At 36.6% G+C, this 17,445-nt stretch overlaps 1 protein-coding gene and 2 long non-coding RNA genes across 3 annotated transcripts in view; all 3 read left to right on the top strand.

Annotated features, from left to right (window-relative positions):
* The window catches only part of gogo (thrombospondin-1 like protein golden goal), a 533,136-nt gene that overhangs the window by 368,085 nt on the left and 147,606 nt on the right, over positions 1–17,445 (top strand). The window lies entirely within an intron of this gene.
* LOC141436164 (uncharacterized) lies at positions 1,899–3,672 on the top strand. The gene is made up of 2 exons (XR_012452267.1): positions 1,899–2,040; positions 3,310–3,672. It is a non-coding gene; the product is annotated as an uncharacterized lncRNA (long non-coding RNA).
* Positions 7,751–9,154, top strand: LOC141436237 (uncharacterized). Its single transcript, XR_012452282.1, has 2 exons — positions 7,751–7,924; positions 8,788–9,154. It is a non-coding gene; the product is annotated as an uncharacterized lncRNA (long non-coding RNA).

Raw genomic sequence — 17,445 nt, 5'->3', positions numbered from 1 at the left:
TATAAATGCGAAAGGTTGTAAGTCTGTAAGTTTGTTTGTTACCTTCCTCTACCTCTTAACGTGTTAACTGCTGAACCGATTTAGATGAAATTCGGTATAAATAGATAGTACAAGTCCAAGTAGTAATTGCATAGTTCCCGCGAGATAGCAATAAACGAATTCTACGTGAACAGAGTCGCGGGCAACAGCTAGTTAATGAATAAATGAAAGTAATATTGATGTATTCGATATTTTATTAGAATTTAGTTTGGACTGTACACTAAAAAAATTCAATTTATTAAATGACTTACTTATTAAAGCGTGCATTATAAAGAGCCTATTTTCCTTCTGTCCATTCCTATTATTATAACAGACTGTAGTGACCACAAAAAGGGAGTTGAAGCTTTGACAGGCCTTCCACTAGGTGGACTGATGAGATTGCGAGTCATGGGCAACATCGGTTGCAAGAGGCCTTATTTTTACTTTCACCTGTCCCGTTGTCTGTCTGTCTGTTTGTATCGAAATACAAACTGAGACATGGATGCACAGAAAACCCAGAAAAAGAGTCCCGCTGCCTGTCTATAATCAAATCTTGCAAGTTAAATTTGACCAACTTCAGTAGTCAGATTGACTTGAAATTTGGAATACTTATGTAAATCGCGTGACAAGTACAATAAATCTTCGGAACGGAAGACTCTTCAACGGTTAATATCATCGACTTGAAATTTGGCATGGTAATGTAGTTTGGGAACAATCGCAAGTACCTATAGCCAACAAAAAGTACAGTCAGCAAGAAAGCTTGTATTAAAAACCGGCCAAGAGCGTGTTGGACAGCCTGAAATAGGGTTCCGTAGCCATTACAAAAAAAATAAGTGATATTTTTCTGGGATTTCGTATTTTATACGGAATCTTCCAAGTTTAGGTATATTTTATACCTTAGGCTGTTATTTACTCTTAAACTACTAATAATTCTTAAGCAAACTTAGCCGTTATAGTTTTCCTTGAAAGTTTGATATACTTACTACCATCCTGAATTTTGTAAAAAAAATCCACTCACCAGTTTAGATTTTAGAGGGGGGGCGCTGGATTTTAATGAAAATTTGCAATTTAAAGTTGAATATTTCGCAAAAAAATCATTGAATCGAAAAAATCTTAGCAAACCCCTAATGGTTTTAAATGACCTATCTAACGATACCCCACATTATAGGGTTGGATGAAAAAATGAACTTTACGTCTATGGGAAGTACCCTAAAAAAATTTTTTTTATTTTTTTTATTGTACCATTTTGTTGGCATAGTTTACATATATCTCCGTGCAAAATTACAGCTTTCTAGCATTGATAGTCCCTGAGCAAACCCGCGGACGGATGCACAGACAGACAGACAGACAGACATGGCGAATCTATAAGGGTTCCGTTTCTGCCATTTTGGCTCCAGAACCCTAAAAATGATTTTTTTATGGTTAGGTTTTTCAACAGTAGATGTCGCGGCTGATGATGATGATGGCACCCGTGCAGAGCCCGGGCGCATCGTTAGTTATGATTATAAATATGATATAGAAGGTGTTCCAAATTCAGCAGGTGTTTGGATGGGTTTGACTGAACATTTATTCAGTTTTTCATATAAATTTCTTTTGAACATTGGTCAAATATTTGTCAACTACGACTGATAAAGTCCTATGGTTATGGCTATACTGACAGGAAATTTAGTTTGGATGACAATGCAAGTGCAGTCAACAAAAAGTACCGTCAGCAAAAAAGCTTGCATTAAAAATGATAACATAAATAAGCATTTCTATTATTATTACATTTAGGCAGTAGCACTTTAGGTGTGGCACAAAAGACCGGTTATCTAGTATCGGGTTATGTTTGATCGTTACCATCTTCCGCCTCAGTACCAGTTGCATTATATTATCATTATTATACTCATTATTCTGTTCATCAAATATCAATTAATCACTTAATTATTCGGTAGCTTCTTCGGACGCGCAAAAGTATATAAACCTTTCGATTGCTGGAGAAGATATCATTCAGGTGATAGCTTCATTTGAACAAACAACAAGGTAAGTTGACTACTGTATTATAACAAAGTCACCACAAAAGCAGTCTAATATAAAAATAGATAGATATTTAGATAAAACGTTTGTTTGTTACTGCAATGCAAACCAGTCCTAAATTAAAAGTAAACATTTCATATTTATATTGTTTTTGTGTGGTTTGGGGTTTTGGCAAAAAATTGATCGTTTCCGGGTAGTGTTCTGGAAATCGAAAAGATTTTTATTTTTCATTTAAATAAACACCATGGGAAATTTACGGCAATTAACCTTGTCTCAAACTAAGCAAAGTTCGTTTTATGGGTACCAGGCAAACATAGGTACTTATGTAGCATCTACGTTTCCCAACTCGGACGCATAAATACAAACGTACGCCGCTCTTCCTTCGGACTTCGTCCCCATAAAATTTGCCTGGAGATCTTTCTATTATTATAATAATATAGTCTTTCCCTTTACTAATGTAGATAAATACCATACTTAAATACATATAATGTCTCTGACTTTGGTATAGTTTAAACAAGCAAACAAGTTAAACAAGCGCCTAGCTCTACCAGGATGCAAAATTGAGACCAGGCCTTTTATAGTAATAGTTTATGAACTATTAGGCTATCCAACCGTGACTCTACATGACAGAGAAACAAACTGACACTTTCGGTAAATAATAATAATAATTTATTTATTTATTCAGACAACAAAGATCCATACATTATTAGTAATTTGCTTATAACATGTTAGTATACACATTGGACAAGTGATTATGTGGTATTGATTGAATTTTGCATTATAGAAAATTATTATTGGAAAATATCGAATATTTTGATCATATTCGAAAGCTCTCAAATAAGTGCCCTTCCAATATTGATTAAAAAAATAATTGGGCCGAAACTCTTGAGGCGTCTTAAATCCGATGAGTCAACTTAATGAGCAACCTTATTATCCTGCTGATTAAGGTATCGATAATTAAAGAGATTTGCTAACAAAAGAATACCTATCAATTTTAGTTAACACGCCATTCCTCCAAAAATAAAATATTAGACATCCTTATCCAGACCAGAGAGTTTACTAATTAAATTATTTTCTATTTAGATACAACTATCATAAACTTATAGTACTTAGGTAGTATGTTTATCCGTTACGTAGTATCCAAAATAAAAGTTTTGCTTACATTTGAACTAGATCCTTTGGTGTCAAGTTTCCCGTGATATTTTTTATTGAGGCAGGGTTATCGAATACTTAATACTTATTTATTTATCTTTTAACCCTCAAATTCTTTTGCAGATGAACAAACTCTTTGTACTCGCTCTCTTCGCCCTGGTGGCAGCCTGCTCAGCAGCCCCACCGGAAACACCAGCATATCTTGAGCCAGAAGCAGCAGCAGAAGGAGTAGAGGCCAGCGAGCATGACAAGAGGGCGATCCTCTTCGCCACTTCCGCCGGATATCGCTATCTCCCCGAATACGAGTACAAATACAGAAACGGATACCCCTCCTTCTACAGATATGAGTACCCCTCAGTCCCGGCTCAGACCTACCCCTACTCAAGCTACCCCTACTCTACCTACCCTTACAGGTACCTCCTTTAAATGATCCTGCTAGCCCACGCCCACAACTATGACAACAATAAATTTTATTAATTGAAAACCTCTTTTGTCTTTTATCCTTATTTATTCATAACTTTGTTACTCCATCACGTTCAATGACCACCACGTATGCGAGTAACGATCACAGGCCTCTTCATAAAATAAGAGGGCTACGTTTGTAGAGCTAAAACTACGCAGCTACTAATATTTAATTTTAACAAACCTTTCCACGTTTGTAAATCGACTGCCCGAAGCATTTTTCGAGCGTTTGTACCTACCCACGAGTAAGCTTTTAAATTTATTAAAAGTTCTGTATAATTATTAACCACTTCAAAGAAAGGAGGTTATCAATTCGGTTGTATTTTTTTTATAAATGAGTATCAGTTTCTCTATATTTTCTATTTTCATTGCATTTCTTCTCTCGTTTAATATCGAGAAAGATTATGGAACAACTACCATTAAATGACAGGGTATGTCCATGTTATGCAAACTCTCAAAACAGCTTACCCTTTATAGTAGTAAAAAATGGTAATAATAGCATGGAATAGAAATAGTTATCGATTCTATTTCCTTCTTCTTTATTATCTTAAATCAGCTGTTGCATTGCAGCTTGCAAAGATTTTGTTTCTTGCTATTCTGTAGGAATACCGTCCGTAAAACCATCCTATTTCCTTCTCTGGAACTTAAAATATCTCCATACTAAATTTCATTTAAATCAACTCGATTGCTACTGCATTATTGAGTAATAAACATCTTCACAAACTTTCTTGTTTAATACAATTATATCCTACCACAATTTCGCGAACCATAGACCAAAATTACATCGAACGGAGCCAATCCTCTAATCAAATATCAAGTTTATAGGTCATTAAAGTTAGGTACTCTAGTCATCTGAAATAGTGGTTGGCCGAAGAGGTCTCTTGAGAAACTTTAGAACTGTAGACTGAATTTAATAAACATTATTAACTAGTATTATTTCTGCTCTATCTTTTGACAGTAAGTATGGAAGCTTCTTCGTCAGTATTTTGAACATGAAACTACCGTGAGACTCACTCATATTAAATATATTGACCCGGATAACTCACGTCTTAAATCGAGTTTAGCCCGAAAGAAGTTTAAGACGTGTGTTATCCGGGTCAATATATTTTTCTTCGTCAGTAACATGAAAACAAAACAATCAAATCATCATTTGACCGGATGACCCAGCGGTTAGAGAACCTGACTACGAAGCTTGAGGTCCCGGGTTTGAATTCCAGCTGGGGCAGACATTTGTATGAATAATACGATCAATGTTCGTTCTCGGGTCTTGGATATTTAATATGTATTTAAGTATGTTTATCCGTTGCCTGTCCATAGTACAAGCTTTGCTTAGTTTGGGACTAGGTCTATTGGTGTCAGGTGTCCCGTGATATTTATTTATTTATTTTTATCACTTAAGCTCTGAAAGTAAGTTGCATTTAACTTGAAATTCGTGTTGTAAGTTCGATTTACATCTTTAGGGATGTAAGTAAGTTTAAAAATCGAATGTGGCAAAGGGCGGGCCACATCGCTCGAAGAACATATAAACCGTTGGAGGAGAAAGATCTCTGAGTACCTATAGTCCATTCAAGATAACATTGGACTCTAGAAGGTCACAGAAGAAGGGCTTCTAAACCTTTTTTGTGAAGTCGTAATAATACCTAATGATGATGATGATGAATAAAAGAAGTAATAAGATATAGTAATAATTTCGTTTATTTTGTAAATAGATAAATACGTAATTTACTTACAAAATAATACAATATTAATAAGTACCTGCTACATTTATACATTTAATAACTGTGTTTTGGGGAGTCATCCACTCCACTCTCATTCCCTGTTTAAAAATATTCTACTCATAGTTCCTGCTATGAAGTTCAAGCTGTTTTTCATTCCAAATTTCATCTGATGCAGTGCTTTAGTTGTAAAAAGTTAACTTTTTGTATTTATGCTTAAAGGTCACATTTAGATTTAAACTGTTGGTTAAAATCTATAAATAATGTAGAGAATATTTCTTGACTTAATAATATTATAAACGTTTCGTTTCTTACAGAATGTTGTTTACCTCTGCCTCTTTAGGTATTTTATAGGAAGACATTTAGCAAAATAGAATAAGTTTTTTTATTGTTTTTAAATTATATGATATTAAAAATTGCAAAGTTAATCTCACTAATATAATATGTATTTATTATAAATGCGAAAGGTTGTAAGTCTGTAAGTTTGTTTGTTACTTTCCTCTACCTCTTAACGACTTAACTGCTGAACCGATTTAGATGAAATTCGGTATAAGATAGATAGTACAAGTCCCGGGGAAGGACATAGTTTTTATCCCGGAAAATTGCATAGTTCCCGCGGGATAGCAATAAACGAATTCTACGTGAACGGAGTCGCGGGCAACAGCTAGTTAATGAATAAATGAAAGTAATATTGATGTATTCGATATTTTAATTAGAATTAAGTTTGGACTGTACACTAAAAAAATTCAATTTATTAAATGACTTACTTATTAAAGCGTGCACTATAAAGAGCCTATTTTCCTTCTGTCCCTTCCTATCCTGAACAGACTGTAGTGACCACAAAAAGGGAGTTGAAGCTTTGGCAGGCCTTCTGCTAGATGGACTGATGACATTGCGAGAGTCATGGGCAACATGTGGTTGCAAGAAGCGAGTTGTCGTCAATTATAGTGTTCTAAGGTAGAGGCCTTATTTCTTGTCCCGTTGTCTGTCTGTCTGTCTGTATCGGAAATACAAACTGAGACATGGATGCACAAAAAAACCAGAAAAAGAGACCAGCGCTGCCTGTCTGTAATCAAATCTTGCAAGTTAAATTTGACCAACTTTCAGTAGTCAGATTGACTTGAAGTTTGGAATACTTATGTAAATCGCGTGACAGTACAATAACTCTTCGGAACGGAACTCTTCAACGGTTTATATCATTGACTTGAAATTTGGCATGGTTATGTAGTTTGTCTCACAATGCAAGTACCTATAGCCAACAAAAAGTACAGCCAGCAAGAAATCTTGTATTAAAAACCGGCCAAGAGCGTTTCGGACACGCCCGAAATAGGGTTCCGTAGCCATTACGAAAAAAATAAGTAATATTTTTCTGAGGATTTCGTGTTTTATACGGAATCTTCCAAGTTTAGGTATATTTTATACCTTATAGGCTGCTATTTACTCTTAAACTACTAATAATTCTTAAGCAAACTTAGCCGTTATAGTTTTCCTTGAAAGTTTGATATTTACTTACTACCATCCTGAATTTTGTAAAAATTTCCACCCACCAGTTTAGATTTTAGAGGGGGGGCGCTGGATTTTAATGAAAATTTGCACTTAAAGTTGAATATTTCGCAAAAAAATCATTGAATCGAAAAATCGTCTTAGCAAACCCCTAATGGTTTTAAAGGACCTATTTAACAATACCCACATTATAGGGTTGGATGAGAAAAAAAACACCCCACTTTACGTCTATGGGAAGTACCCTAAAAAAATTTTTTTTATTTTTTTTATTGTACCATTTTGTTGGCATAGTTTACATATATCTCCGTGCAAAATTACAGCTTTCTAGCATTGATAGTCCCTGAGCAAACCCGCGGACGGATGCACAGACAGACAGACAGACAGACATGGCGAAACTATAAGGGTTCCGTTTTTGCCATTTTGGCTCTAGAACCCTAAAAATGATTTTTTTATGGTTAGGTTTTTCAACAGTAGATGTCGCGGCTGATGATGATGATGGCACCCGTGCGGAGCCCGGGCGCATCGTTAGTTATGATTATAAATATTATGATATAGAAGGTGTTCCAAATTCAGCAGGTGTTTGGATGGGTTTGACTGAACATTTATTCAGTTTTTCATATAAATTTCTTTTGAACATTGGTCAAATATTTGTCAACTACGACTTATAAAGTCCTATGGGTATGGCTATTCTGAAAGGAAATTTAGTTCGGATGACAATGCAAGTGCAGTCAACAAAAAGTACAGTCAGCAAAAAAGCTTGCATTAAAAACGATAACATAAATAAGCATTTCTATTATTATTACATTTAGGCAGTAGCACTTTAGGTGTGGAACAAAAGACCGGTTATCTAGTATCAGGTTATGTTTGATCGTTACCATCTTCCGCCTCAGTACCAGTTGCATTATATTATCATTATTATACTCATTATTCTGTTCATCAAATATCAATTAATCACTTAATTATTCGGTAGCTTCTTCGGACGCGCAAAAGTATATAAACCTTTCGATTGCTGGAGAAGATATCATTCAGGTGATAGCTTCATTTGAACAAACAACAAGGTAAGTTGACTACTGTATTATAACAAAGTCACCACAAAAGCAGTCTAATATAAAAATAGATAGATATTTAGATAAAACGTTTGTTTGTTACTGCAAACAGTCCTAAATTAAAAGTAAACATTTCATATTTATATTGTTTATGTGTGGTTTGGGGTTTTGGCAAAAAATTGTTCGTTTCCGGGTAGTGTTCTGGAAATCGAAAAGCTTTTTATTTTCATTTAAATAAACACCATGGGCAATTCACGGCAAATGACCTAGTCTCAAAATAAGCAAAGTTCGTTTTATGGGTACCAGGCAAACATAGGTACTTATGTAGCATCTACGTTTTCCAACTCGGACGCATAAATACAAACGTACGCCGCTCTTCCTTCGGACTTCGTCCCCATAAAATTTGCCCGAAGATCTCTATATTTATAATTTGAAAGCTCTCAAATAAGTGCCCTTCCAATATTGATTAAAAAAATAATTGGGCCGAAACTCTTGAGGCGTCTTAAATCCGATGAGTCAACTTAATGAGCAACCTTATTATCCTGCTGATTAAGATATCGATAATTAAAGAGATTTGCTAACAAAAGAGAACTTACCAATTTCAGTTAACACGCCATTCCTCCAAAAATAAAATATTAGACATCTCTTATGCAGACCAGAGATTTAAATTATTTTCTATTTAGATACAACTATCATAAACTTAAAGTACATAGGTAGTATGTTCATCCGTGACGTAGTATCCAAAATAAAAGTTTTGCTTACATTTGAACTAGATCCTTTGGTGTCAAGTTTCCCGTGATATTTATTATTGAGGCAGGGTCATCGAATACTTATTACTTATTTATTTATCTTTTAACCCTCAAATTCTTTTGCAGATGAACAAATTCTTTGTACTCGCTCTCTTCGCCCTGGTGGCAGCCTGCTCAGCAGCCCCACCGGAAACACCAGCATATCTTGAGCCAGAAGCAGCAGCAGAAGGAGTAGAGGCCAGCGAGCATGACAAGAGGGCGATCCTCTTCGCCACTTCCGCCGGATATCGCTATCTCCCCGAATACGAGTACAAATACAGAAGCGGATACCCCTCCTACTACAGATATGAGTACCCCTCAGTCCCGGCTCAGGCCTACCCCTACTCTACCTACAGGCCCTACTCTACCTACCCTTACAGGTACCTCCTTTAAATGATCCTGCTAGCCCACGCCCACAACTATGACAACAATAAATTTTATTAATTGAAAATCACTTTGTCTTTTATCATCGAGGAAATACCTTATTTATTCATAACTTTGTTACTCCATCACGTTCAATGACCACCACGTATGCGAGTAACGATCACAGGCCTCTTCATAAAATAAGAGGGCTACACGTACAGCTAAAACTACGCAGCTACTTTTATTTAATTTTAACAAACCACTCCACGTTTGTAAATCGACTGCCCGAAGCATTTTACGAGCGTTTGAATGTCAATTTTTTTGGTACGTTTTTTTTTGGCAGCCAATCAGATGGATGGTTTTCAATCTTTCGATTTATCAAAACTATAATAATATTATTTTCAAAAAGGCGTCCCCGAAATAAAATATGTTAGGGTATTAAAACTTTATAAAAAATAGACATACATACATACGTATACTCGTTTAAAAGATAACCGTCCTTTAGCCGAGTAAAAAACAACCATATCGAGCTCTTCTTGACATTGGTTAAAATGTTCCCCACCACTAACTTGCAACTAAAGATTCAGCAAAAACCTAATATCGCAACCAAATGCAGATTTACCTGCAACTCGTTAGTCCCATCTGCCGCCGCTCGAGGCGCTCAAACTTGTCGCAATCCGGGCTCAATGCATCAATAACACTTCTATTACATGTCTAACTTTAGCCAATTTCGGTTTCAACTGCAATCTAGTAATGTATTCTAGTATTTTACTTCTACCAGTGGGTAATTTTGAACCCCCCATGGATGCAAACAACAGGGATGTTATAATTTTGACGCCGAGCTGGCATGCTTTTTTTTTTATTCGTCTGGATGGCAAACGAGCAAGTGGGTCAGATGCGTTGCCAACCAAGAGGCCCAAGATGGGATACCTCAAGTGCCAGTAATTTCACCGGCTGTCTTACTCTCCACGCCGAAACACAACAGTGCAAGCACTGCTGCTTCACGGCAGGATTAGCGAGCAAGATGGTGGTAGCAATCCGGGCGGACCTTGCACAAGCAGTAAAGCCGCGTTTCGACCAGAGATGTGCAAGCATGTTTTGCGAGGAATGTTTTTTCCATGAACCAATAGGAACTCTTCATTTACCTAGCTTCGTTCCGCTCGGCTGTTTCCACCAGAGCTGTGCTGTGCGAGGATAGGTAAATGACGCTATGTCTATGTCAGTAATCCTCTAAAGCAGGGTTTCTTGAAGTGGGGTTTACAGACCCCTTAGGGGTCCATAGCATTTGAATCAGGGGTCCGCAGTAGGTCAGTCTGTAAACAAATTTATTAGGAATTTTCCAAAAATATTTTTAAGGGGTCCGTGGAATTGTTTAATTGTGAAAATGGTCCGAGACTACACAAAGTTTAAGAAACTCTGCTCTTAAGCGACCCAACACTGAATATTATTTTGCTTCTATTTTGCTTAGGGGATCTGTTAACACAGTATATTCATAGATACGAGTACCTACCTGCAAATTACGGAACCCTCGATTTGCGAGTTCGATTCGCACTAAGCGGTTTTTAGGGTTCCGGAGCCAAAACGGCAAAAACGGAACCCTTATAGTTTCGCCATGTCTGTCTGTCTGTTCGTCCGTGGCTTTGCTCAGGGACTATCAATGCTAGAAATCTGTAATTTTGCACGGATATATAAGTAAACTACGCCGACAAAATGGTACAATTAAAAATTAAAAAAAAAATTATGGTACCTCCCATAGACAAAGTGGGGGTGATTTTTTTTTCTCATCCAACCCATAGTGTGGGCCATCGTTGTATAGGTCTGTTAAAACCATTAGGGGTTTGCTCAGACGATTTTTCGATTTAGTGATATGTTTGCGAAATATTCAACTTTAAAGGTAGATTTTCATTCAAATCGAACGTCCCCCCCGTCCCCCCTCTAAAATCTAAACCGGTGGGTGGAAAAATTTGAAAAAATTCACGATGGTAGTAAGTATATCAAACTTTCAAGGAAAACTATAAAAGGCTAAGTTTGCTTGAGAATTATTAGTAGTTTATGAGTAAATAGTAGCCTAAGGTATAAAATATACCTAAACTTGGAAAATTCCGTATAAAATACGAAATCCTTAGAAAAATATTACTTTTTTTTTCGTAGTGGCTACGAAACCCTATTTTGGGCGTGTCCGACACGCCCTTGGCCGGTTTTTTATAAATAAAACATAAACTAAAACGCCTTATTATAAATTAAATAAAAACATGTCACAAACTTTTTCGGTCTAGACGCTGGCTCCAAATCTGAATACTTAGGCTAACAACCGGCCATTTTGCGCTATCAGCCTATTCAAATGTGAGCAATCTGAAATGCAAACATCTGCTTCTTTAAGATATTAGCAAACATTTATATGCTAAGGTCAGTGGTAAGGACGCTCGTCTACCAAACGAGCTAAGCGATACTAAAAATCAGCCAAGCACTAACGATGCTCCTAAAGTCTACTAAGGACGCGGACTTCTGCGCATTGTGACGAAAAAACAGTAGGTGCAAAAAACTAATGAAGTCAAATAAGAAAATATGTATGTATCATCATCATCATCATCATCCCAGCCTATATACGTCCCACTGCTGGGCACAGGCCTCCTCTCAGAACAAGAGGGCTTGGGCTATAGTTCCCACGCGGGCCCAGTGCGGATTGGGAACTTCACACGCACCATTGAATTGCTTCGCAGGTTTGTGCAGGTTTCCTCACGATTTTTCCTTCACCGCAAAGCTCGTGGTAAATTTCAAATGTAATTCCGCACATGAATTTGGAAAAACTCAGAGGTGCGGTTTGAACCCACGACCCTCTGTTTGAGAGGCGATAGGTCAAACCACTAGGCCACCACGGCTTTTTTATGTATGTGTATAGGTAGGTACAATATGTATGTACCTATGTATGGTATGTGTTAAGGCAAGAAAATCAGAATTAAGGAGATACGTAGAAGAACGAGGGTCATCGACATAGCCAAGCAAATTAGCTCGTTGTTGTGGTACGAAGAACAGATGGCGTTGGGTCGACAAATTCTCAAATCGAGACCACGGACTGGCAAGCGCAGTGTAGGATGGTCTGTTAAAGCCGCAGGTTCACGGCGGATGCAGACCGCTTCCAACCGAAGCAACTGGAGATCTATGGGGGAAGATTAAGTCCAACAGTGGACGTCCTACAGCTGATACGATGATGATGATGAAGGCAAGAAAACGCACTTGATTATTCAGCTCCTTGAAAATGGGCACAAGGTAGTGTTAGTAGTGTTCGATAGACTATCGATAGTTTGAGCAAAAGCGATAGTAATCGATGGTTACCGATAGTATCGAAATCTCTTTTCGTGCAATACTATCGATAGTATCGATCTTTTTGATGTCTTATAATAATAATAATAATTCATTTAATTCGAGTAACTTAGTGACTCATACATAATTGTGTTAGTAAGAACTTATTAGCTTAGTGTTAGTTAAATCTGTACTTACATTGATTTCAAGCAATAAATGAATTGAATTGAAATAATAATAATGCAAAACTATCGATAGTATTGAACAGAAAATTACGAAAACTATCGATAGTATAGATACTATCGATAGTTTTGAACAATCGATTGTTACCATTATTTCAATAGTATCGGTTACATCTACACGGGGTTGGCAGAACAGAAGTTGCAGCAACTGAATCTTCTAAGTCCTGAGAGTAAGTTGTTCAGGTTGGGTAGATCGTTAAGTAAGTCGAAAGCCTTTACCTACCTTACACAAAACCTTTACATCTTGCTTATAATCCGATAGTATTGAAATATATGTCACAATCGATTGTTCATAACTTATAGTTTTCGTAATTTTCTGTTCAATACTATCGATAGTATCGATAGTTTTGTATTATTAGACAGCAATAATATCGATATTATCGATACTATCGATTGTATTGAACGAAAAGAAAAGAAAAGAAGAAGACCCCCAGAGAGAGAGGTCTCTCTTGTTGGAAGAGAGATTGTGTGTTTTGCAGGTGGTAGGACCTTGTGCAAGGTCCGCCCGGATTTCTACCACCATCTTGCTCGCTAATCCTGCCGTGAAGCAGCAGTGCTTGCACTGTTGTGTTTCAACGTGGAGAGTAAGACAGCCGGTGAAATTACTGGCACTTGAGGTATTCCATCTTAGGCCTCTAGGTTGGCAACGCATCTGCAATCCCCCTGGTGTTGCAGGTGTCTATGGGCGGTGGTGATCTCTTACCATCAGGAGACCCACTTGCTCGTTTGCCATCCAGTCGAATAAAAAAAAGAGATATGGCCTTTTATCGATTAAAACTATTGATTGCAAACTATCCATTTTTCGGCAACACTAGCACAAGGATCATAAAACTGCCTAGTCTCATAGCTTCATTGGACTCCCGCCCTCATATGTAAACACATTAGAAGGGTCGCTCCTACCTCATCGGCCTAAGATAGCCCTCTAGAGCCCTTAACCCTTGCTGAGGGTCGGCATTATACCACACTTATTCGTCTTCAATGTATGTTTGTTTATTACCCGTTTGGGCCTCTGTAAATGGACAGAAGAGACTTGTAAAATTTCTACATGCCTGCTCGGTTTCAAACGAGTCATGGTTTTTTCTGCTTACGTTGTCAAAGGAGTACATTGCGTTCATCCTTAAGTGCCGTATGTACGATAAATGGAGATATCTATCGTTTAAGGTTTCGACATTTTAATTCTATTTGAAACAAATTTGTCCCATTCGGTGTTGAAACCCTTTACTTGGTCCGTGGAGTCCTAGCGCTTTAAATTAGATTAGTTTCAAATTTGAGTTTAAATTAAATGAGTTTCAATTAGACGAGTAATGTTTAAAGCTTTTTAAAGAAATATCGAAAAAGGTTAGTAGACGTCACAGGGGACCGGCAAGGGCTACCCTTGGGCTACGTTAAGTTATTTGTTTTAGTTTTGGTTTTTGTTTTTTTATTTTATGTAAGTAAGCATTTTGATAAAATAGTTTTATGTAAATAGTCTTAATTTAATACTTCGGATAGTTGTATTCGTAGTATATTATGTTTGACTATTTTATTTTTTTAATACAATAGTACATTGTGTCTTAAGGGCGGTAAATAAGGAATTACGAACGAGAGTCTATTAGAAGCCCGAAGTCGAAAACTGAGGGATTTAATGAGTCGATGTTCGTAATTCTAGTACCGCCCGTGCGACATACAATGTTTTTCATCACATTTGCGAGTAAAATTTTATATTTCTAAAAGAAAAAATGTAATTGTTCCAAATATTGGCGATACCTTAGGCTGCGGTCTTGGTCAGCGGCCTGCAAGGTTGTATGAAATCTCATTGCAGGCCGCTAGAGGCCTGCAGCGCGATACTTCTCAGCCTATTATTTGAACACAACGTCAATACTTCATGTTATGTTTGAGAAAACATTATTTAATACATGTGCTGAGCTGGCAACGTTGCATTTTTGTTAGTTTTTCTCGATTATTCCTTAAATAGAAAGAAAATTAAAAATGGGATCTTTTAGAACTGTTCTTAATGATGTAACTTAATGTCTACTGCAATAATTATTCGTGATAGATTTTTACTTTCTTTAAAAACCTGTTAATCGTTCGTTTTTTTTTAATATTAAGTCTATCACGAATAATTATTGCAGTAGACACATTAACTTATATTAAGAACAGTTCTAACAGACAACATTTCTTAATTCTCATTCAATTTTTATAGAATAATCGAAAAAAACTGTCAAAAATGCAACGTTGCCAGCTCAGCAGGTATAAACGCTTGATAAGTCCCGCGACGTGTTGTAGTAATTAAATATAAACAATAAAAAACCGGTTTGTGTTCATGTAATCTGTTTTGTATCTTTCTGTTCTCTGTATGATTGTTAACGTGTTTTTTCTTCTTAACGTTTATTCCTTTGTTTTTATCAAAAACGTGTATAGAGCCATGTTATTTTGGTTATGAGGATTAAAGTTTCTATCTATCTATCTATCTATGTAGGTATCTACGAGTATGAATACACAGTGGCGAGTCCTTCACTGTGGCGTTCTAAGGGGAGGCCTTTGTTCAGCAGTGGACGTCTTCCGGCTGATGATGATGATGATGATGAATACCTACACAGCGTTAGCAGAGCCGTTCTTCTTACCAAAATTTACACAGTGTGGCCTTAACCGCCCTTTATGTATTCGTTACTTATTAGCCTATTATTACTCATTTATATTAAAACTTTGTATACCTAGGTGAAAGTATAACGAAAATCGGTTTACTTTTCTGTGTAAAAGTTAGGTTCAGATTCAAAAGCTTCAAAACATTTCGTGTCCTATTTATACCTTCTAGTAAACATAACATTTGTATTTTACCTGTGTTAGTAACACATCTGTTATCAATTTAGTAACACTTTGTTCACAGTACTGCGCGTAATCCGATAAAAGGTGGTTAAACAAGAGAAGGTAAATATCTAGTAATTTAAGCTGAGATTTGAATGCTTGTAGGTACATAGTATATGTTTGTTTGTTGTGTCACTACAGCCTGATTTAGTAAATTTTAACCCATTCGCCCACTGAAGAATCATTCGCCTAAGCCCACTCATCGTCATCATCATCTCAGCCATAGGACGTCCACTGTTGGACATAGGCCTCCCCCATAGACCTCCAGTTGCCTCAGTTGGAAGCGGCTTGCATCCACCGTGAATCCGCCACTTTAACCAGGTCATCCGTCCATCTCGTTGCGCTTGCCGATCCGCGGTCTCCACTATTATATTACTTATTAGAACCTTAACCCACTATTCCAATAAAACTGTTAACTCTCTAAATATAGTAAAACGTTATACCGAAACCAATTACTACAATTTGAAACTCTTTAATACTTTCCTAATTAATTTGAAATCCTCTCTAAGTGAGGATCTCACCAAATCGGCTAAATTTCGTCGTTTTACCGCAACAGGGTTCTATGTATAATTTTTACGGTAATCCAAAGTAAACTCAGCTACGTTTGACATAAGGCAAACTTTTAAATGTTCTCAAATTGAAATTATAACTTTGTTAGCGTGAAACGACTTGGATAATAACTGATTAATATTCAGCAAGCTCGCTTACTAGACGTTAGTAAGAAAATTTCGTTATCGAATATTCATAGAAACTTGACTAATTTTGCTGGAATATTAAATTATATACCAAGCGAACATTATGTATCAGTTTTGGATCAAAATAACTTTATAGAAGAGTTGTGAGTGCGATTGTATTTTTAGTACTACGGCTCTTCAGAAGGTTTACCACCTGTTTCACCATCTATTGATTTAATTTATTTGACGGATAAATGTCATGCCGTCTCTGTTTGTTTTGTTTGAATAGACGGTGACGGCATCACATTTATCCGTCAAATAAAATTAATCAATTGGTGGTGAAACAGCCCCTTAATGTTCAATAAATACTTAGGTTTTATTATGATAATATTGATAATAATCTAACCTTTTAGAACAGTTGAAAACCCTCGACATTGTCATTTTTCATAGTTCAATATCTCAAAAACAGCTAAACCGATTTTTATAAAGCATAGTTAATCACCCCACCGCAAAGAAACTCGTTTTCACCTAAAAAAAACCGCATCGGAATCGGTTTATCGTTTGAGAGCTACGATGCCACAGACAAACAGACATTGGTGTCATACTTATTTCAACCCTCTTTTTGCGTCTGGGTTTAAAAAGTGATATATTACATTCCACTCCCACAACACACAGGCAGCCTTGCCTTCTGTTCAACTTAAAAAAAAAAAAAAAAAAATAACAAAAAACGTATATTCTGCAAGTAGGCCGCAAAAAGCTCCATGTCATTTTTAAAATTAAAAAATCAAAAAACCCGAATGCCTTAAAAACTAAAAGGAAAAAATAAAAGAATTCTAAATAACTAAAATAATTTTTTTAAAGTTCAAAAATCGGGACCCATTACAATATTTAAGATGGTCACGATTTAAATGGGTGAGAAAGGTACCTCAAAAGTATTATAACCCATACCTATATAATATTTAGAATGGACTATTTATTAGCTTTCATTTGATACCCATCTATCACCACCACCACACTACACTGACGCGTTTCGAACTCAAACAGAGCTCATCTTCAGAGTGACACAACCGTACACCATGCTACCAGTTGTTAGGTGTTGTTGTGTTGTTAGAGTTGTCAGTGTAGTGTGGTGGTGGTGATAGATGGGTTTGTGTGATTTGTGTGTGTTCTTACAGTGTGGAGGTGGAGGAACTGCATGAACACGCATATTTTGCATAAGCTTAGCTATCGTAAGGTCGCGGGTGAGCAAGGAAATTATTTTAGTTCATTGACATGGACCTCCGCAAAGTAACGCCTGATTCAATAAATTATTTAAAAGAATT

The sequence above is a fragment of the Choristoneura fumiferana genome, chromosome 16, assembly GCF_025370935.1.
Source record: "Choristoneura fumiferana chromosome 16, NRCan_CFum_1, whole genome shotgun sequence".
Classification (NCBI taxonomy): Eukaryota; Metazoa; Arthropoda; class Insecta; order Lepidoptera; family Tortricidae; genus Choristoneura; species Choristoneura fumiferana.
Note: the sequence above shows the minus strand (reverse complement) of the source record. Positions and strands in the feature narration are given on the sequence as shown.